Consider the following 22,833-nt stretch of genomic DNA (forward strand, 5'->3'; position numbering starts at 1 on the left):
CGTCCAGTGGAGCTTCAGGAATGGCAGCAGGATCACAGACTGCCGCTGCAGCCCCTGTATAACCACCCTCCCCCCTCATCATGTTCCATAGCCTCCTCACCCAGACGTGTAAGAATGCGGGGGGGAGGCTCCATGTACCCTCCCATTCCACCCCAGTGGACAGCCCAAGCAAAAGGCTGTCATTATTTTAACCTTTTTTTAGTGGCCTTTTCTTTCCCTCTGATCCTCCTCCCAACCCCCCCCCCCCCCCCCCGGGCTACCTTCTCAGTTCTCTCCCTCTTTTTATAATCAATTAATAAAGAATACATGATTTTTAAACAATAGTGACTTTATTTCCTTTAAAAGCAAGCTGTGATCGAAGGGGGAGGGTGGGTTGCCTACAGAGAATGAGTCAATAAATGGGGTGGGTTTTCATCAAGGAGAAACAAACAAAACTTTCACACGGTAGCCTAGCCAGTCATGAAACTAGTTTTCAAAACTTCTCTGATGCGCCGCGCTTCCTGATGTGCTCTTCTAATCACCCTGGTGTCTGGCTGCGCGTAATCAGCAGCCAGGCGATTTGACTCAGCCTCCCACCCCGCCATAAAGGTCTCCCCCTTACTCTCACAGAGATTGTGGAGCACATAGCAAGCAGCGATAACAATGGGGATATTTGTTTGGCTGAGGTGTGAGCGAGTCAGTAAAGTGCACCAGCGACCTTTTAAACGGCCAAATGCACATTCCACCACCATTCTGCACTTGCTCAGCCTGTAGTTGAACAGCTCCTGACTCCTGTCCAGGCTGCCTGTGTATGATTTCATGAGTCATGGCATTAAGGGGTAGGCTGGGTCCCTAAGGATAACTATAGGCATTTCAACATCCCCAACGGTTATTTTCTGGTCAAGGAAGTAAGTCCCTTGCTGCAGCCGTTTAAACAAAATAGTGTTCCTGAAGACGCGAGCGTCATGAACCCTTCCCGGCCAGCCCACGTTGATGTTGGTGAAACGTACCCTGTGATCCACCAGTGCTTGCAGCACCATTGAAAAGTAACCCTTGCGGTTTATGTACGGGTACCCTGGTGCTCCGGTGCCAAGATAGGTATATGGGTTCCATCTATTGCCCCACCACAGTTAGGGAATCCCATTGCAGCAAAGCCATCCACTATGGCCTGCACATTTCCCAGGGTCACTACCTTTCTTAGCAGCAGCTCAATGATTACTTTGGCTACTTGCATGACAGCAGCCCCCACAGTAGTTTTGCCCACTCCAAATTGATTCCCGACTGACCGGTAGCTGTCTGGCGTTGCAAGCTTCCACAGGGCTATCACCACTCGCTTCTCAACTGTGAGGGCTGCTCTCATCCTGGTATTCAGGCGCTTCAGGGCAGGGGAAAGCAAGTCACAAAGTTCCATGAAAGTGCCCTTACGCATGCGAAAGTTTCGCAGCCACTGGGAATCATCCCACACTTGCAACACTATGCGGTCCCACCAGTCTGTGCTTGTTTCCCAGGCCCAGAATCGGCGTTCCACGGATAGAACCTGCCCCATCAACAACATGATCTCCAAAGCGCCGGGACCCACGGTTTGAGAGAATTCTGTGTCCATGTCCATGTCCATATCTTCATCACTCTCGTCACCGCGCTGCCGTCGCCGCCTCCTCCTTTCCTTGTTTTTCTGGTCCTGGTTCAGCATAAACTGCACGATAATGCGCGAGGTGTTTACAATGTTCATGACTGATGTCTTGAGCTGAGCGGGCTCCATGCTTGCCGTGGTATGGCGTCTGCTGTGTTCACCCAGGAAAAAAGGCGTGAAACGGTTGTCTGCCGTTGCTTTCATGGAGAGAGGGGTGAGGCTGTACCCAGAACAACCTGCGACAATGTTTTTTCCCCATCAGGCACTGGGATCTCAACCCAGAATTCCAATGGGCGGGGGAGACTGCAGGAACTATGGGATAGCTATGGGATAACTACCCACAGTGCAACGCTCTGGAAATCAACGCTAGCCCCAGTACATGGACGCACACCGCCGAATTAATGTGCTTAGTGTGGCCGCATACATTCGACTTTATACAATCTGTTTCCAAAATTCAAATTCTGTAAATTCGGATTAATCCCGTAGTGTAGACATACCTGAAGTGGGTATTCACCCACAAAAGCTTATGCTCCAATACATCTGTTAGTCTTAAAGGTGCCACAGGCCTCTCTGTCGCTTTTTACAGATCCAGACTAACATGGCTACCCCTCTGATACATGAGCTGTTTGGGTTCTCAGATAAACTGGACACCCACTTTCATTGGTCTGCTGGATCTTTGGCTCTTTGTCTTCCTTGAACAGCCTTGCACTTGGAGACAGGGGACCCACTGTTGGATCAGAGGTCACCAGCAGTGATTGAAGTAGGTTCACTAGGCTTGATGGTAGTGATATTTTCCTTGGACAAACTGCTCTTGGACTGCTGCTTCACCAGATCCTTGCAGCAGCAGCAGAAGAAAGGTGGCACTTGCCACTTTCCTGCTGGAGCTAACTCCCTTTCTAGCATGACCTGGTCTGGCTATCTACTGGCCCAGGGAAGGGAAGGCTTCAGACATGTCTTCCTGGGCAATGCAGTTCAGAGAGCTGCCCCAGACCACAAAACCAGCAGAGCTCATTATCCATGTACTCTGTCTAGGAAGAGCTGCAGAAGGAGCAGGTTTTCTGGTTAGGCGTCTCTGCTTATCTGCTACACAGGAATCAAGCAGAGACTGCAGGGGCATGCCAGGGCATGTGCTGCTGCAGTGCCTTAGGAAGAAATGGGAGCTGAGAGTCAAGTAAGTCAGCCCCTTTGACCAGGGCGGGTGCAAGGATGGTTTGCGCCCTAGGCGAAACTGCCACCTTGCGCCCCCCCCTCCCTCCCCCTTCCCCGAGCCCTGTGGCAGCTCTCCGCCCCCCATCCATCCTGAGGCGCCCCTCCTTGTAGCAGCTCCTCCCCTCTGCCCAGAGGCGCCCCCTCCGGGGCAGCTCCCCGCCCCAGCTCACCTCTGCTCCACCCCCTCCCCAAGCCCTGTGGCAGCTCCTCACACCCCCCCTCCGCCCTGAGGCACCTCCCCCATGGCAGCTCCCCACCCCCCCTGGCCCGCCGTGTGGCAACTCCCCACCCCAGCTCACCTCTGCTCTGCCCCCTCCCCGAGCACGCCGTCACCGCTCCACTTCTCCTGCCTCCCAGGCTTGCGGCACCAATCAGCTGTTTGGCACCGCAAGCCTGGGAGGGAGAGAAGCAGAACGGGGCGGCGTGCTCAGGGGAGGAGGCCGAGCAGAGGTGAGCTGGGGCAGGGAGTTCCCCTGCGTGCCGCCCCCTCCCTTACTTGCTGCAGGCAGCCCTCCTGCCCCAGCTCCCTCCGCCTAAATGCCGACGACGATCGAGGCGGCAGAAGATCCAGCCGCCATGTTCGCCGCCAAAGGACCTGAAATGCCGCCCCCCAAATGCTAGTGCTCTAGATGACTGCCTAGGTCGCCTAATGGGTTGCACCAGCCCTGCCTTTGACAGACAGAAGGTCTGATTTAGTTCCAGCCAAATTGAAACCCGTTTCCACCGGAAATGTAACTTTTAGGCTTTTATTTAGTTTAGAACTGTTTGAGATCCAAAGAGCCTACAATTGTGGAACAGGGAGGCCTGTAACTATAGAAGTAGAACAAAACAGGCAGGTTCTTCTTTTCATGAAAAAATTGTCCTTTTTATTGATCAGCTCTAATAACATTTTTTTAAATGTCTTTTCAATGGTTCAACTATCCTTCCACTGTCACACCCATTCCCTCCTGAAATTAGCTGGAACAGATACTAGCGCCTACTGCCAACTATTTTATTACAGTGACAAATCTCAGGCACTCCCCACCGATTAGCCATAAGGTGACTAACTATGCCTGTTTATTGGACTGCACACTGAAATGTTCCTTTCTCATGCCTTCCCTTTCCTTTATTCATGCTGAAACAGATCCCTTGATACATCTTTTACGATACCCAAGGGGAGAATTATTTGTAAAGCACATATTGCCACAAAGCCTGCTTGGAATGCAATCCAGCTATACAGTGCATGAGAGTTCTGCCATGTATGTATTCTGTCATGAAGAACACAAATGAGAACAGACTAGTTGCTGGCTTTTCCACAGATGGCCACTGTGTTCAAACTCAAATGAGAAAATAACCTGGGACCTCATTGTTCGTCCACTGTACTTTAGAAACCATTGGTGTATGGACAATTTTCATGCAGAGACAAGATGGCTGAGATAATATCTCTTATTGGACCAACTTCTGTGTGTGAGAGAGACAAACTTTTGAGCCTAAAGAAGAACTCTATGTAGGGTTGCCAACCCTCCAGGATTGTCCTGGTGTCTCCAGGAATTAAAGATGAATCTTGTCATGTGATGAAATCTCCAGGGATACGTCCAACCAAAATTGGCAACCCTAGCTCTATGTAACCTTGAAAGCTTGTCTTTCTCATCAACAGAAGTTGGTCCAATAAAAGATATTACCTCATCCATCGTGTCTGTCTCTCTTATCCCTGGAACCAACATGGCTACAACAGCACTGCCTACAGTTTTCATCCAGCCATTTGTGAGTGATAAACTCTGCTTTTATTGTACCATGGGCTTAACTAGGGGGAAAAAAAGGAATCCCAAAACAAAAGGCAGTAAAAAAGAATCTATGGACAGACCAGTGTTTGAGCCTACATGGAACAGCTGGTATTATAATTCAGTGATAATGAGGATATCTATCTCCTACACTATCTGTAAAGAGTCCAACTGCTATCCCAATAGCACATTTCTGCACAAGTTCGTGTATTATTATCAACATTATTAGCAACAAGACCCATTATGATATCTCAGCGGATATATCACAAAATCTTGTGCAAGATGTGGAAATTCCAGCTGATTCCACTTTATAGAGTAATGATCCTCGTATTTTGGCATGTCTTTAGATCATGCTTTAAACAACATCTTTGTACTGAACACACATGATTTTGACTAGAAGTATTTTTAACATGAGTGTCTTGAATTTTATGAAAAGGATTACATTGTGTTTATATTTTGGAATAAATAGTGGGATAATATGACCCACTACCCACAAAACCTTGATTTGAAAAAAAATGCAGGGCGGGGACTCAAACATTAATATCAACTTCTCTGACATAGGGTACCCCAAAGGAGCATGGGGTCAATATGGTTTGAAATGGCTTAGCTGAAACAATCATACAATTCTTGCTGTGCTGGTACTCTGAAAGGTAAAAGAGAAAAGGTTTCCTAAAAGTGCATAATAGTATATCGCACCAGACTGAAAAGCAGAGTAATTGAATCAGCTTCCTTTTTTGAACTCCAGATTTCATTTTGAAAATCCCCTTTTCAAATACTCGCCTTTTTATTGTATTATCCTTGAGATGTGTTTTTGCAAGATACACAGGCTACCCAAATATGTAAAGGGACAATGTAAACGTCAACTCCACTCAATCTCAAAATGGAATTAAGAATAATTTCAGTTATTAAACTTGTCTCTGGGTCCTTCTGCCAATTGCTGGTGCCTTACAATCAAATGTTCCAATTTTTTTAAATATTTTGTTTCCCTCACCTCTGTGACTACTGCAAAGACCCACACAAATGACAGAGAGAGACTAACAGATTATACATGGGAAACAGTTAAACTATCTACACACATAGAGCTGACAAAAGTACATATGAAACCAAAGACAACAGAGAAAATATTTTCTTCTCTAAACTCTTTCAGTTACACTAATCTTAGAGGTTACCTGTAACAATAGTCGGCAAAATACTGCAGACAAAAGGGTGATTTAAATGGACTGAGTCCATGTAAATACAATGGAGCAAATCCTCAGCAGGTATAAATTGGAATAGGTCCATTGACATCAGTTCAATGGAGCTGTTCCAACCTTATACCAGCTGAGAACCTGGGCCACAATATTTTAAATATTAGCTTTATTTCATTATGTGTATCCATACATACTGTACAACACAGATATTTTCCCTTATAGGGCCTGATCCAAAGCCCATTGAAGTCACTGAAAATCTTTTGAGTTCAGATCACGTATATACAGCATATCTTTCTGGCAACACATTTGACTTTCACTTCATAACTGAGTACCATTACATTTTCTTAAACCACTTTTATAAGTAATCCAAATAATAAATCGGTGTTGTTAACATATTAAGTTTTTGTATATCTATTCTTGGGGTCATTGCTGCTTTAGATTGCTCCAGGGCGAGGTAAAAGCAAACATATTGGAAAGGACATCATGCTGTGTATTTGAGACTTCATAGTTTAGATTTAAGTTAGTTATGTGTTTTTTCTCTTCAGTATTATCTAAAAAAGTTACTACAATTAATGTTTTACACTTACAAAAGAAAATTAACAACATAACAATCCTAATTATTTAAACTCCAAGTATAAAATGATTATAATTTTCCATATTTTTTCATTTATATGAACTACTCCCATGATTAGTCCTATGGGACTAGTCTCCTCAGTAAAGATTTGCAGGATTAGGCCCCTTGTAGCTAACAAATGAAATAGTGTTCAAATTCCAATCATTTTATACTTTGATTTCAAATAAATTGATTAATATTTTCAAAGAATGTTGAGATCCTCCCTCAAAAGGAACTATATAGTGATCGTCACACTTTCAGGATATCTGCACCTGTATTCTTCCTCCCACAATCCCTTTCATGGTCCACTCCAGGAATGCCCAGCCAGGTCTCAAGATTCCAGCTATCACCTGTCTCTGGGCAAAGACCGTTGGCCAACTTCCTTCTGACCAGGGGTAGGGAGCCCCTTTCCTTACACTGTGATATCCCCAGCAAACCCATCTATCTAAAGGCCAGTACCTGTGCTTTGCTTTCAGTCCAGCATCCATGGTTAACATTTCTCCAGGTGCTATAACAGTACTTACCTGTTCCCACACAGTCCTTCTATGAAAGCACATTTATTCTTCAGCTAAAAGCATTACACAGAAAAAATAATAAATGTTCTGACACACATGCTACAAGCTTACCAGTGGTCACCCATCAGTCTTATGTGGCCCTAGTAACCCAAGGTCTTTCCAACCCTTTTCCGGGGGTTTGGGTCCTTGGACACACTGTTCTGTCTGTTTGCTGGATCAGGAAGGAGGTCTCAAGTTAGTTCAAGTTCATCCTTTTATACCAAAAGCCCTTTTATGGTTTCCTAGTCTCTGGAAAACCGAGCCTGAACCAGCCACCTCACGGGATGGAATGTCTCTGGAGTTTTTTTGACTCGGTCCCTTAGCAGCCGGAGGACATGCCGGATGCTTCCTGGAGCAGCGCAGAGCCAGAGCAGACAAGGAGCCTGCCTTAGCCCTGCTGCACCGCTGACAGAGCCGCCTGAGGTAACCGCCGCCCGGCCGGAGCCCACACCACAAACCCCCACCCGGACCCCAATCCCCTGACCCAGCCCAGAGCCCCCTCTTGCACCCTGAACCCCTAATTTCTGGTCCCACCCTGGAACCTGCATGCCCAACTGGAGCCCTCACCCCCTCCTGCACTCCACCCCCCGACCTAGCCCAGTGAAAGTGAGTGAGGGTGGGGGCTGGAGTGAGTGGAGTTGGGGCCTCAGAGAAGGGGTGGGGTAGGGTGGGGGGCAGGGAAAGGTGTTCAGTTTTGTGCAATTATAAAGTTGGCAACCCTACCTGAATTACAATTTCTATCTAAGTTTCAAACAGAGATTCTTGAAACTTAGCTGGAAATCGAAATTCAAATGCTGTCTCAAGGTAAAAAAGACAAGCTGAGTTTGCTGTTATCTGCTTATTCACAGCACTGTCATCTTGGATTTTATGTCAAGATGTGGATGCTGTGAATAAAGTCATGTCAAGTTCTAGAAATTTACCGGCAATACTACAGGTGTATTATCCCTCTCATAACTGTCATGAAGAATGAAGCATAAACAACAGAAAGTGCATTCAAATGCAACAGGGTCAGAAATGTGTGTTATTTAAATGCCTCAAAATTAGGACCCCATCATAATGGTGTTGTACTGCTATAAAAGCAAGACTGTAACAGCAATATAAACAATCATAAGATCAATGAAGCATGGGACTTACTGATGACAAAGACCTATATAGGCTATCCAATGCAGTTATTCCCCACAGTACATTCTTCAGCCCATTTCTGATTCTAGTTTCAAATGTCTCAAGTGATGGAACTTACACAGTTTAATAAATGGCTCTGGCCCTAATCCTGTAAGGAGCTCCAAAAAAGACGGATTCCCTCGATGCACACAGAGCTCAGTTCTTAATTGGAGCATCTGTATGGAAATGTGTCCTGAGATTTAGCCAAAAGATTCCTCCGCTCACTTTCATATCATTATTCCCGGACCATTTATACCACCTTACTTTCTCTTCATCCTCTAGGGTGTACATCCTTCATGTATTTATGAGTGTTCATGTCATTCACGCACAGACACACACGTTTTATCATGATTTACCTAACTAGATATTGTAATCTTTTCACATAAATCAGTTAATCCCCTCAGCCATTAAATAAATTCATTTCTCTTCTCTGATATAGCCTGGCATTCATCTGACATTTGAGAATACCGATGAAATGGGGAGAAGCTGTTCAGATGGCAAGAATCAGCTGCATCTTTACTAACGTTCCATTTCCCAACACTTATTTTGCGACTCCTTACATTTATCCTTCCTCTGCTCTAACAGTTATTTCTCTACAACATCTACAAAATTCATCTTTTTATCTCTGCCTCTCTATGATAAAACTCATTTCTATACTCTGGTAACTGCCTACCTCAAACTACTCTGACCTTCTCCTTTTCAGCCTCCCTATGTCTTCTCTCTCTCCTTCATTCTGTTGAGTATGCTATAACCCACAGCATTTTCCTCTTCTATCATCCTCATTATATGTTCCTGTGGCACTCTGTGCTTCAAAGCAACATCCTGGAACCCCCGTATTCACCACTGTCATATAATTATGATACATTTTGTACAAAGTATGCCTTGTGAGGTAGCATTTTAAAAGTCTTGATCTGTTGAACATTAATATCCTTTTGGATTGTATGTGCTATCATTATATGGGAAGTTATGACATTTTGCTATGTGTGTGTTACTGGAAAACGTTGTGAAGTTGGGAACTCCCACAAACAGCCTTTCAGACACAACAATGGAGCAGCCAGACACTGCTGATATTCCATTAAAGGAATCCACACTCCCAAGGACTGTCCCAGGAATCATATACAATGGAGACTTCTCAGAGATAGCACGTAGACAATGGAGACTCATGTCATAGCAAAGGGTCTTTCCAGCAAGCTGGAAGAAACTATAAAAGAGAAGTGACATCATCACTTGGCCTCTCTCCCCCCCCCACAACTCAACACCTGGAAACACATCTGGAGGACAAAGACTGAACTGGGGAGGTGGTCCCAGGCTGAAGGAAAGTTCCAACCTGAGTATGGAAGATCAGTAACCTGCATGTATTAGGGTGAGACACTGTTTGATTCAAATCCTGTCTAGTTTATAGAACTGATTGTGGTTTTACTTTTAATTCATAAGTAACCAACTTTGATCTGTATGCTTACTACTTATAATCACTTAAAATCTATCTTTCTGCAGTTAATAAATCTGTTTTCTATTTTACTTAAAACAGTGCATGGGTCACTATTTTTACCTAAAATAGGGGATGGATCACTTATTAACTTTTCTATTCATTCCCTCTGAAGCACCTCGCATTGGCTACTGTGGGAAGATAGAATACTGGGCTAGATGGACCTTTGGTCTCACCCCGTAGAGCCATTCTTATGTTCTTATTTTGGTTGAAGTGCTTGGAAAATCTGCTTAGGTTGCAAGGGCTGGTGCATGTCCACTTTCCTTTGTAGAAGTGATGGACTGGGTAATAAACGTACACTGGTCAAGTATCAGTGGGTAGCCGTGTTAGTCTGTATCCACAAAAACAACAAGGAGTCTGGTGGCACCTTAAAGACTAACAGATTTATTTGGGCATAAGCTTTTGTGGGTAAAAATCTCACTTCTTCAGATGCATGGAGTGAAAATTACAGATGCGGGCATTGTTATACTGACACATGAGGAGAAGGGAGTTACCTCACAAGTGGAGAATCAGTGGTCAGGCTTTTGACCAAGGCAAGATGGTACAGCTCTGGGATGCAAGGCTGGGAAGCTGGAGGGAATTGGCTGGAGCCTCTCTATTGTTGGTTCATGAGTGGCTGGCAAAAGCATTCAGCTGGGTATGCCCCTGCCTGTGGATGTCTTTTGTAAGTGCAGTACCTGGAGAGGTTTATAGCTTGTCACAGCATCACAGTGTGCAAGGGAGCTCAGGTTGATGGCACAGAGGGCTCAGTGGTACCCCAGTTCCAGATTGCACCCTGGGGGAACCTGTCACAGTTCCCCTTTCTTATTCTCTACACTGGCTCCCCCTCTTCTTACACAGTCATTTTAAGCATCCACTCCACAGCTTTAAAGTTCTCACAACTCTGATCTTGTCTACATCAGTGACATGATTTCTGATTACACCACTTCCTACTACCCAAGTTTCTGCTCCTTATGGGTTTGACCTAGCAGAATACTTAAGCATATGCTTAATTTTAAGAAAATGTGCTTAATGTTAAACATATGCTTAAGTGCTTTGGTGTTTCAGGACCTTACTTCCTTTGCCCACTCCAACTCCATGCCTGCCTCCAAACTCTTCATTGGGAACTATGCACCGGCCTAAACTAAAACTCTGAGGGGAATACAGATCCAAATCTTAACTTCAGAACTAGTCCATATCTCTGTAATTGGCCAAGCCCGATCCAAGCATCCCCAAATTTGGGAAAAACTCAAATATGAATCTGAAATCTGCAGTTCAGGCCCATCTCTACTGGGAACAATTTCCTAATCATTGACATCAAGCACTGTCGCTCCCTCCTTCCTCTTGCTCCTAAAATTCAACCGTTGCTGCTTTGCCTGTGTGTGTTAACATGCAATTCCATTGCCCACTGTTGTGTTCATTTTATTTCATTGTACTAGTTGTGTCTTCAGTATGAACACCGGTGAGGGCAATGATCTTGTATTTTGCTTTTGGTATGTGTATATATACTATTACTACAGATACAGTATTGTATACATAATAAAAAAATTGCTTAATCTCTCACTTAATTTGGTTAGATATTGAGACCAGGGAAGGCAGCAGGATATTTTTAAATGGAGATCAAGTTGTACAGAAACAAAAGAGATACCATCAATTTTGTTTGCCCAACAGGAAAGAAAACCTGCCTACTTCTACAGGTGCTATATCTCATGAGGATATTCTGAATGCCTTAATGCAGTGGTTTTCAACCTGTGGATCCCTGGGGTCCACAGGCTATGTCTAAGGAGTCTGTGAAAGATTGTTGTTACCATAGAACAGGGGTTTCCAATCTGTGGTTCATGGACCTCCAGGGGTCAGCAGACTATGTCTAGGATTTCCAAAGGGGTCCGCACCTCCATTCAAAATGTTTTAAGGGTCTGCAAATGAAAAAAAGGTTGAAAGCCACTGCCTTAATGGAAAAACTACATACAAAGATAAGACTGTTATTAACTGCTGCTTTGGAATTAGCCGAACCAAATAAACACATAAATTCATAAAATGGGAAGGAGGACAGAATATACAGAAGTATGTTAATTTTTTCATGGAACTTCAGACATTAAGGAGACCAGCTTAGTTCAAGCCCTGGTGAATAATATCTATACTTACAATATTAGACTGTGGGGATTTACTGGATATTGTATTGTGGCTATTCCAATCCCTAGCTGTTGCTCTGACCTATCTTTATAAAGCTAAGTTTCATGAACCTTCTCTTATCTCTGTAGACAAGATGACATTAATACATTGTTATTGTTAATTATTTATATATATTGCTGTTAGTATATGTGCAACTGTATAAGAGGTGAAATGTGTCAAACAAGTAACAGGATCCTGTTTTTAACACCTGGCAGTTTAACGGCATGAAGTGGAATTTTCAAAATTATTTAAGTGACTTAAGGAGTACAAGCCCCATTGACAGTCATCAGCATCACCCCTGTTTTCAGAACCATAAAAGGGTGTTTTCAGGCTTTCACATAGTCAAAGGAGATTGAGTTAAAACTGCTTCTATGGTTGATTTTAATTTTACTCTATATAAGTCTCCCCTCTTCCCAAACTAAAACAACAATAAACCAAAAATGTAATGGGGTGTTTGATAGTCAAATATATATTACTTACTTACCAGGAATTTCTATTACACCCTGCAGAAATTCAGCACTGTGTAAGGTTATTGCTTCTCAAATTGCTTGTAGTTATATACTATAAATATTTTAAATTCAGTGAAAAACATTTCAAGGATCTATTAATCTAAAGTAACATAGCTCATATATAATTGCAGTTAACTTACAAACAGAGATATTTGGTTTATTCTTGTGCAAAGAGAGCAAGATGTGCTTTGTGACCAAAGTACATACATTAGGGATTTATGTATGTATCTATTTAACTAACAACGTAAACACTATGGTATTGAGAGGTAGATACATGCCGACAAGCAGACATTTGATCCCAATCTAATGAAAAAAAACAGATAATATGTTGTGCTATGTCATTATAGCATTTTATTTTTCTCTTCATACCCTGCCACTGTTCTGTACATGGAACTCCAGCAGAAGTCAATGGGAATACAGGCTCTGATCCTGCCATCAGCTCTATACCTGCAGACCCTTGCACTCATGTGGAGCTCCACAAGAGTTATTAGGACTCCACACAAGTGCAAGGGTTGGCCCAGGCACATCATATTGCAGGAGCAGGGCTTTTGAATGTAGCTCAATATCAGCAGGGGCCCACTGAACTATGTATGGATAGAGTAGATAGACAGAACACAGTACTACCTGAACTTCTGACATTGTACTCTGGTTCAGAAGCAGCCCTTCCGAAGACAACAGCAGTATATAGAACAATTTGTTAAAAAAAACAACAACAACAACAACAACAAAAAACCTGCTCTTGAAATATATTTTAGTTACAGAGAAGCTGGATTCAGTCACTGCTCCCGACTATGAATTGTCCGAATATAATTCCATGGAATCCTTGGATATATTTTTATTTTCATACTATTATTAACTGTGATTATATATCATATATTATCATGTTATATACAAATATTTACATAGCACTGTAAATGTACATACCACAGTACTTTACAGAACATATAAACAGACAATCCAAAAAGATTAGAATCTTAAGGCATGTAGTTGAGACAGGGAGAAAAGAAAAGGAGCAATTAAGAGAGGAGATGCAGAAGAATGTACAGATCAAGAGGGGATGAGATGAGGCAAAGGCAATCCTGACAATTCTGAATTAGACCTTAATGTAACTATGTAGGAATCTTGAATGAGTAATGGTTAATCTCTTAACCATGTAGGATTTATGTATGTATTGTGACAAAGTTCCTCCTCTATCTTGGTGGGTCCTGCGCTTATTGGCAGATTTTCTTGCCTCAGAGATTCACCATGTGGGTTGGGGAACAGCCCAGAGACCTTCCCCTCTGGAAGAACCCACAGTCCAGGTCAATTGGGAGGTTTGGGGGGCAACCCGGGCCCACCCTCTACTCCGGGTTCCAGCCCAGGGCCCTGTGGACTGCAGCTGTCTATAGTACCTCCTGTAACAGCTGCATGACAGCTACAACTCCCTGGGCTACTTCCCATGGCCTCCTCCAAACACCTTCCTTATTCTCACCACAGGACCTTCCTCCTGGTGTCTGATAACACTTGTGCTCCTCAGTCCTCCAGCAGCACAGCACACCCTCTCCCTCTCAGCTCCTTGCACCTCTTGTTCCCAGCTCCTCGCACTCGCACCACAAACTGAAGTGAGCTCCTTTTAAAACCCGGGTGCCCTGATTAGCCTGCCTTAATTGATTCTAGCAGCTTCTTCTTAATTGGCTCCAGGTGCCCTAATCAGCCTGCCTGCCTTAACTGGTTCTAGCAGGTTCCCGATTACTCTAGTGCAGCCCCTGCTCTAGTCACTCAGGGAACAGAAAACTATTCATCCAGTGACCAGTATATTTGCCCTCTACCAGACTGCTGTACCCCACTGGTCTGGGTCTGTCACAGTATGTATTTAATATATATGCATTCCAGTAGCACTTGTCATGTGTGAGGTACTGGCCCCTCACACAAGAAGACACAGTTCCTGGCCCCCAAAATCCGTTTAAAAAATAAGAAAAAGCTTTAGGCTAAATAACTAAACCAATCTTTGTTTCGTATACTCAGAGCACATCCTCACATATCTGGATGCTCTTCTTGTAAGCTTTAATGGAAAAAAATACAGGTAAGTGATGATCCACTCACAATATCTGAGGAGGAAAATAGACCCTTATCATGAGAGACTTTCCTTTGACTTCAACAGCCATTGGATCATGCCCAAGGATACCGATACATCCAGGCAGATGCCAAAGTGTAGGTGAAGTTTAGTTAATGAGCATTTGACAATTTGGCCCCATCTGTCTAAAACATTTTGCTACAAATGAACAAAAATATTTAAAATAAATTGTATCCCTTTTGTTCTCCTTCTAAAAATCAATTATATCACCTTAAATTTTAATTCTCAAACTAGATTCTATTTCCAAGCAGTCATGATTTCGTGTTTAATTCAGATTTAGAGTCACAGGACTGGAAGGGACCGCAAGAGGTCATCTAGTCCAGTCTCCTGACTAATAAGTATTATCAAGACCATCCCTGACAGGTGTTTGTCTAATCTGATCTTAAAAATCTCCAATGATGGAGATTCCACAACCTCCCTAGGCAATTTAGTCCAGTGCTTAACCACCCTGACAGTTAGGAATTTTTTCCTAATGTCCAACCTAAACTTCCCTTGCTGCAATTTAAGGCCATTGCTTCCTGTCCTATCTTCAGAGGTTAAGAAGAACAATTTTTCTCCCTCCTCCTTCTCCTCCTTGTAACAACCTTTTATGTACTTGAAAACTGTTATCATATCTCCTCTCAGTCTTCTCTTTTCCAGACTAAACAAACCCAATTTTTTCAATCTTCCCTCAGAAGTCATGTTTTCTAGACCTTTAATCATTTTTGTTGCTCTTCTCTGAACTTTCTCCAATTTGTCCACATCTTTCCTTAAATGTGGCGCCCAGAACTGGACACAATACTCCAGTTGACATCTAATCAGCATGGAGTAGAGCGGAAGAATTACTTCTCGTGTCTTGCTTACAAATACTCCTGCTAATACATCCCAGAATGATGGTCGCATTTTTTGCAACAGTGTTACACTGTTGATCATATTTAGCTTGAGGTCCCCTATGATCCCCAGATCCCTTTCCGCAGTACTCCTTCCTAGGCAGTCATTTCCCATTTTGTTTGTGTGCAATTGATTGTTCCTTCCTAAGTGGAGTACTTTGCATTTGTACTTATTGAATTTCATCCTATTTACTTCAGACCATTTCTCCAGTTTGTCCAGATCATTTTGAATAATAATCCTATCTTCCAAAGCACTTGCAACCCCTCCCACCTTGGTATCATCCGCAAATTTGATAAATTTACTCTCTATGCCATTATCTAAATTATTGATGAAGATATTGAACTGAACCGGACCCAGAACTGATCGCTGCAGGACCCCACTCATTATGCCCTTCTAGCATGACTGTGAACCACTGATAACTAGTCTCTGGGAACGGTTTTCCAACCAGTTATGCACCCACCTTATAGTAGCTCCATCTAGGTTGCATTTCCCTAGTTCGTTTATGAGAAGGTCATGCAAGACAATATCAAAAGCTTGCAGAAGTCTTTTCCAAGAGAGGGGAAAAAAGCTCCAAAGAGTTCCTTAATGTCTCTACTCATGTATATAATTTGAAAAATATGCGTATAAAATTAATTTTTGGTACCACTTACCAAAATACAGTATATGTTCTGCTGTAATGAAACAACATTATCCAATCAGGTACATGCTGGTTAGTTAGTAATCCTCCTAAAAATAAGTTTTGGGCAATGTTTGCCACAATGGATATTTCATAGCTATTAATTCTAGTGACTAGCCACACAGATTTGAGATGGTCTAATGTAATATTTTATTAATTCCTCCAATTACATCGTGAACAAACTAGTCCTCTTTCACATATTTGCCACATTCCATCAAAAACCATGTGGAATAATCCCTAAAAGCCTCCTATATTAAACAGTATCTCTTATTTCATTCTTTATAAGCCTTTCAGTAGCTTTATATTCCATCTAAACTATAACTGATAAAAAGAATATAAATATACTTTTTGTATTCTGAACTATCAACTTTTATAAACAAGATGTTCTAATTTTAAATTACTCTGTTGTGGATTAAATACATAGATATTCTCAACGTCCACAAAGAAGATATCCTTTACATTGTATTCAGTACCATTTAATATGGAATAATTTAACTTTTCTTCTGGATTAAAAAATGTTTTTATTAACTATGTGGAACTGATCCTTTATTAAATAATTCATTTCAAATAACACACTATCATAGTGTAATTACTTCTTAAAATATCGAAATCAAGTTATAGATGCTTTACAAAGACTGTGTTTAATAAGTGGCCTGGTTAAGTTTAATTTAAAAAAAATTACTTTGGGGACTGGCTAGCTCAAGGACTGATAATGAAATACAGAACCTTGAAACAAGATATAAATGTTGAACAGTGAGGGTAATTAAGCATTGGCACAGATTGCTAAGGGATGTGGTAAATTCTCCATCGCCTGGAGTCTTTAAATCAATACTGGATTTTTGTTTCTAAAATATATGCTCTAATTCAACCACAAGTTATTGGAATATAGGAATCGCTGAGTGAAATTCTATGGCCTGTGTTATGTAGCTGGTCAGAGTAAATGATCACATTGGTCCATTCTAACTTTAACAATCTTATGCCTCGAAAACCTTTTCTCTCTAGGTCGCTACTTAAAGTCAACAATGATCGAAAGTCATTATCATCAAAAGGATGAGTAGTGCCCCTATATAAACTAGTCTAAAAATTATTAAAATCATCATTACAGCTGATGTCCTTACTGGCAGTTTAAAAAAACAACTGCATGTCAGCTGAAACCGATGCAGCAGAGTAGATACACTCCCTCAGAGTTAAAACAATCAGGTTAACTCCATTAATTGATATTGAACTGATTGATTTATCTAATGTAAACAGAGCTTACACTAAATAGTCACAGAGACTCTGGCCTTGGCTACACTACAGAGTTTTGTCGACGCAAGTTACACTGACAATCAAAAACTAATATAATTGCATCACTTGTGCATGTTCACACAACGCTCCTTCTATCAGCAGATAGCACTGACATAGAGAGCAGTGCACTGTCGGTAGCTATCCCACTATGCTATTCACCACCTTCAGCAGCTAGGAGGTGTGGGAAGGCAGAATGGATCACAGCGCATGATGGGTGTCGCTTCAATGTCCCATGATGCAGTTTTTTCCATCCCATCATTCCATGGGCCTCCGACAGTTTTGCAGTATTTTTCAATGGTCCCTGTTTACTGTGCGCTCACCATCTGTGTCTGAAAGGATGGGTCCTGCACTGCTCTCTACTGTTGTGGTCACTGTTATGAACACATCGCAGCTGGTCATGCAGTATATTATGAGCACCCAATCTGAACAGGAATCAGAGACACCTGACCTGCTGTGTGCCATGGAAAGAAACACCAGATTACTTTTGGGATTCAGGAGCTGCACATGGTGGACCATGGCTTTTGGGCTCGGGAAACAAGCACTGAGGAGTGGGATCGTATTGTTATGCAGGTCTGGGATGATGAGCAGTGGCTGTAGAACTTTCGGATGCAGAAAGCCACCTTCCTGGAACTGTGTGCGGTGCTCGCCCCAACACTGTGGTGCAAGGGCACCAAAATGAGAGCTATCCTCTTGGTGGAGAAGCACGTGGTGATCGCTGTGTGAAAGCTGGCAATTCCAGACTGCTACTAAACAGTTGTGAATCAGTTTGGAGTCAGGAAGTCCACCATTGGGGCTGTGTTAACCCAAGTGTGCAGGGCCATTAATCACATTCTGCTATGAAGGACTGTGACTCTTGGCAACATGCATGAAATAGTGGATAGCTTTGCGGCAATAGGATTCCCTAACTGCGGCAGAGCGATAGATGCCACACATATCCCAATTTTGGCTCCAGACCTATCTTGTGATAGATGGTCTGAATCTGTAAAAAGCAACAGAGACCCTCTGTTGCTCTTGTGATAGAGTACATCAATAGAAAGGGATACTGCTCTATGGTATTGCAGGTGCTTGTGGATCACGATGGCCATTTCACTGACATCAATGCATGGTGGTCCAGGAAGGTACATGACGCACATATCTTCGGGAACACTGGCCTATACAGAAAGTTGCAAGCAGGGACTTTCTTTCCAGACCAGAAGATTCCAATGGGGAATACTGAAATGCCCATAGCGATCCTGGGAGACCCAGCCTACCCCTTACTCCCGTGGCTCATGAAGCCTTATAGGGGAAATCTGAACAGCAGCAAGAAGCGCTTCAACAATAGGCTGAGCAGGTGCAGAATGACCGTTGAATGTGCCTTTGGCAGATTAAAAGCTCATTGGCACTCCCCTTATGGCAGACTAGACCTAAATGAGGAAAATATTCCCATGGTCATAGCAGCATGCTGTGTGTTCCATAATATTTGTGAGGCTAAGGGTGAAAAGTTTCCCCCGAGGTGGAGCACAGAGGCAGATCACCTGACAGCTGATTTTGAACAACCAGATACCAAGGGTATTGGAGGGGCACAATGGGGCAAGGGGGGGCTATTTGAACCAGGGAGGCTTTGAGGCACCATTTTGACAATGAGCTCCAGTAATGTGTCTATCTATACAGCACTCTGCCATGCTTTAACTTGCTGCCTTGCATGAAAATTTTGATGATTCCTGACCATGATTTGTATTCAACAAATGATCAAATTGCCACTGTGTATTAATTCCAGCAGCAACGACAGTATGTAGGAGACAAAGATTGGTTATCTTTCAGAGAGTATGTTTTTATTAAATACCAATTAATAACACACACAAAAGGCTTAGTGGGAAAGGAGATAACAATGAAGGGCAATGTAGGCTCTATAGTTGTGTATAACTCCATCTATCATTTTGGAAGCTGTCCAAGAGGGTGGAGTGAACAGGGTACCAGGACGGGCAGGGAAGTTGCAAGGAATATATGGGAGGAGTTTGGGGAGGGCATGGAAAGCAGTTCTGTATTGGCTGCAGAGGGGGTGAGCACACATGAATTCAGACTGTAGTGTGATTAGGGACTTCAACATCTACATTTGCTTCTCCATCACTTTTATCATCCACTCCTGGACCATTAAAATTCGTTACTGGGTCTCCCTTCTGTCGTGCCTGTATATTTTATCATTTTCTTTAAAGTCTCTCTCCATGCCCTGAATTCTTGTTTTTCGGCCTCTGAGGATTGCAGCAACTCCCAAAGCATGTCCTCCTTGCTCCTCCTTGGTTGCTTCCTTATCTGGCAGAGGTGCTCCGCCCTTGTGTTGGGGGTTCCCCTGAACGCCACATCTGCAGAAGCACAAGAAACAATAAACAGAAGCATGATTGTCAGTGCACACACAGCATCAAATCATTATAATAAAATGCACCTTTTTAAAAATACAAATCAGCTTGTCACTGTTCTTTGGCAAACACACAGCGTGGCGAAAGCCCTAAACATGGTGAGTTCGGCCCGGGGGTGAGGTGGGGTCAAGATGGGGCAAAGAATCTTGGTATTTTTTTAAGGGGATTACTGCAGGTGACTAGGGACAATATTGTAAATTCTGCCACCATTTTCCACAGTCAGGAGTCATTGAAGCCAATATCTCATTCCTGAAGGTAAGCAAGGATGCAAGGGTGCATCTCCTTCACACATGCGGCTTCAGACCAGGTACCTATGCTGCTCATCTGTGTGCCGCTTTGGTTCCAGCACAAATGATTGCCGATTGGTGCAGAAAAGTTCCCTAAAATGAGTGAAGGAACAAAGCCAAGGAACCTTCGGCAGAGGATTCACAAGTATGTCCAGGAAAGTTTCCTAGAGATCTCTCTGGAGGATTCCCGTGAAATCTTGGTGTGCATTAACATGCTGTTCCGCTGCACTGCTTAGCTGCACAGTGGAATGTGAAGCACAGGCAAACACAGCAAGTCTCATACATTTCTATCCCTTCACCCACTTCTAGAATATACAAAGCAAAGGACAGCTCTACCTCATATAAATGAACAGCATCAACTTAAAAAGATCACTTACCAAATCTCTCCTCTCCCGCATTATGCGCACCAGAGACGGACTCCTGGGACTGGCTAGACCCCTCCGGAGTGAAAAAGAAGTGCTGACTCGCCACACCACCGGACAACTCTGCTGTGTGCTCCAAACTCAACCTCCTTGTCCACAACTTCATCCTCTGGGTTGAGTCCGTGGACTGCTGTCTCCAGCCCTGTCAAAGTATCCACTGGGCTCTTGGCGGTGGAGGTGGGGTCGCCGCCAAGGATGGTCTCCAGCTCTTAATAGAAGCAGCAGATCTTCAGCACAGCACCAGAATGATGGTTTGACTCCCTTGCCTTCTGGTACACCTGCCCCAACTCCTTTATCTTCGCACGGCACAGATGCGTGTCCCGTTCGTAGCCCTTATCCAACATACCACAAGAAATCTGATCATAGGTATAGAAGTTCCTATGGCTGGATGGAGCTGGGATTGCACAGCCTCCTCTCCCTACAGTACCAGCAGCTCCAATAACTCAGGTGTGCTCCAAGCGGAAGAGCATTTCCTGCATTGAGCCGCCATGGTCAGCTGGGAAGATGCAATGTAAGCTGTCCACACGGAGCAAACAGGAAGTGGAATTTCAAAAATTCCCAGGCCTTTAAAGGGGGAGAGGCAGAAGCCTGTGTATCTGGGTGCAGGGCAGCAGAGTTCGAACTGCTGACCAGAGCGGTCAGCATGGGCATTATGGGACACCTCCTGGAGGCCATGTAAAGCAGCATAACCAAGCGCAGCGTCTACACTGACACTTTGTCGATATAACTTTGCTGCAAAAAGCCATATGGCTCTCGTTGAGGTGGCTTTATTTTGTCGGCAAAGCAGGAGAGTTTTGTTAGCGGAAAGAGCATTGCAGTGTGTACATCTCCACTGTTTTGTCAATGATAGCTGACTTTTGTTGACAAAACTCTCTAGTATAGACAAGACCTCTACTACTCTCTAATGCCTACCACTTATCCCTGCCAGTATGGAAGCATGTTGCTGGCGCATTATGAGAGCTTTGCAATGCCACTATGTCTCACTATGGCTTTTTGGGTGTATAGAGGACTTCAGTTTCTAGGGCTATCTATCAGGTATCTTTGAAAAGCACTCAATTCATGTAAAGGGAAATTTACAACCTTTTTTTGGTTTTTGTAAGTGCTGGGGTGGAGGGGAGAGGAAAGACATTTCTAACTACAACTATCTGACAAACAAGAAAACAGTTATAATTAGATAATCCAAGGTGTCAAATAAGGTGTAGGATCTACTAACAAACCACACACTGTAGTTCACTGTGATTCAGTCTTTTTGCCACAAGAGAACACAACCCCCGCTATGTGAATGGGAATGACATGTACACATGATATGCAATCCTGCTCCCATTAAAATAAATGGGAAAACTCCCACTGAGTTCATTGGGAGCAGAAGGGGGAGCATGACAATATTATCAGTGAACCTTTCATAGGATCCCATGGTATTTAGTGAACCTTATAATGGATCTATATGAAAACACTGATATTGTTTTGAATTAATCATCCATTAAAAATCACAGTAACACTAATTCTAATCACAGAAACAGCTTTCAGAAGAGCTATGTTTTAAAATGCATTTTTTTCTTGAAGGAAATTATTCAGCTACCATTACGTCAATAAATTACATCAGCTAAAGCATAACAAAGTCTTGTTCCTGCAAATACCTGAACTTGGCAAACTTAGCACAAATTCTTCTGTTTGTTCTGTACAGCCTTGGCTCCTAAAAGTGACTTACGTGGGGTCTGTTGTGGGCAGAAATGTTTAACTGATGGTCAAATATATTCAGACACCATGATATGATTGCCTTCTATGTTTCTGGTGCCAGAATTTGAGACAGTATTATTTTTAGCACAATAGACTTACTTATTTCTAATTAGTTATGTGAAAATTATTTACTTGAGGTCAATTGTGAATTTCTTGTTTTAGCTAAAATAATCTGTTCCCTAGCCTCCACTAGAAAGACTGCTGGATACCTTCATATACTTATTTTTAAATGTATGTTAATTTAAAAATTTCAATGCAAAAGAACATCATATCACCCCTACCCTTGCCACAACTTTCCACTTCCCAGTGAGCAAAACACCTCTTCTCTCCTCCAGCTCCCTCCTTAAACACTATTTATTTTGCGAAGTCTTCTAGCTATGAGATCACCATTGACAATTTGCCTCACTTTTCACATTTCTATTATTATCCCATGGATCATATTGATATGAAATAGATTGAAATGTCCTCAGGATTGTCTTTGCTGTAAAGTTTTAAAATAATAATTATTAACATGTACCAATGTAAAATAAATAACATCAAACAGTAATACTAATCACGGATTTGGAACACTGTCTGGAGAATTTGGATTCCATAAACAAGAACAATTATTTCAGCAGTTGTTGAGAGCCATGTTCTTGCTCCCCTATGTTTCATTCTGTTTAAAGGCCATTGCACCCATTTTTTCTCAGACTCTGACATTTTTCAGCAGTCTGAAATTTCAAAAGATAATAAGCACCTTTCTACATGAATGAGCTCAGGAGTTTGAACTAAGATGGCAACATGAGTGTTTTCCCATGCCTTGCCGG

At 42.8% G+C, this 22,833-nt stretch overlaps 1 protein-coding gene across 6 annotated transcripts in view; it reads right to left on the reverse strand.

Annotated features, from left to right (window-relative positions):
- The window catches only part of VSNL1 (visinin like 1), a 140,434-nt gene that overhangs the window by 110,655 nt on the left and 6,946 nt on the right, over positions 1–22,833 (reverse strand). Inside the window, exon 1 of one of the 6 annotated variants that reach the window (XM_065587651.1) lies at positions 11,370–11,477. The exons of the other annotated variants lie outside the window; for them this stretch is intronic. The gene's annotated coding sequence lies outside the window, so the exon portion shown is untranslated. Of the gene's footprint in view, positions 1–11,369; positions 11,478–22,833 lie in introns of those variants that run through there. 6 annotated transcript variants of the gene reach the window in all.

The sequence above is a fragment of the Chrysemys picta genome, chromosome 3, assembly GCF_011386835.1.
Source record: "Chrysemys picta bellii isolate R12L10 chromosome 3, ASM1138683v2, whole genome shotgun sequence".
NCBI classification, from domain to species: domain Eukaryota; kingdom Metazoa; phylum Chordata; order Testudines; family Emydidae; genus Chrysemys; species Chrysemys picta.